At 48.7% G+C, this 341-nt stretch overlaps 1 non-coding gene across 1 annotated transcript; it reads left to right on the top strand.

Annotated features, from left to right (window-relative positions):
• Window positions 1-234: 234 nt before the first annotated feature.
• Window positions 235-341, top strand: LOC141662649 (small nucleolar RNA R71). Its single transcript, XR_012550752.1, has one exon. It is a non-coding gene; the product is annotated as a small nucleolar RNA R71 (small nucleolar RNA).

Raw genomic sequence — 341 nt, 5'->3', positions numbered from 1 at the left:
TGGAGCTGGGCTGCAATAGCGGTGGCTGCATCAACTTCCAGAATACCTGCTACCTTGCCTGACGTCATCCTCTGAGTTGGGTTTTGATGCTCATTTGCAGCCATCGTCTCGATAAGATTATACGCCTCAGTATAGCTTTTAGCCCATAAGGCGCCTCCAGCTGCTGCATCGAGCATGGGCCGAGATTGGGCCCCCAAACCATTATAAAAACCAGTGATTACCATCCAATCTGGCATTTCATGATGTGGACATTTTCTCAACATTTCCTTGTAGCGTTCCCAAGCCTCGCACATAGATTCTGTAGGTTGCTGCGCAAATTGAGTAAGAGCACTCCTCATAGC

This window comes from Apium graveolens, chromosome 5 (assembly GCF_009905375.1).
Source record: "Apium graveolens cultivar Ventura chromosome 5, ASM990537v1, whole genome shotgun sequence".
NCBI lineage: Eukaryota > Viridiplantae > Streptophyta > Magnoliopsida > Apiales > Apiaceae > Apium > Apium graveolens.
Note: the sequence above shows the minus strand (reverse complement) of the source record. Positions and strands in the feature narration are given on the sequence as shown.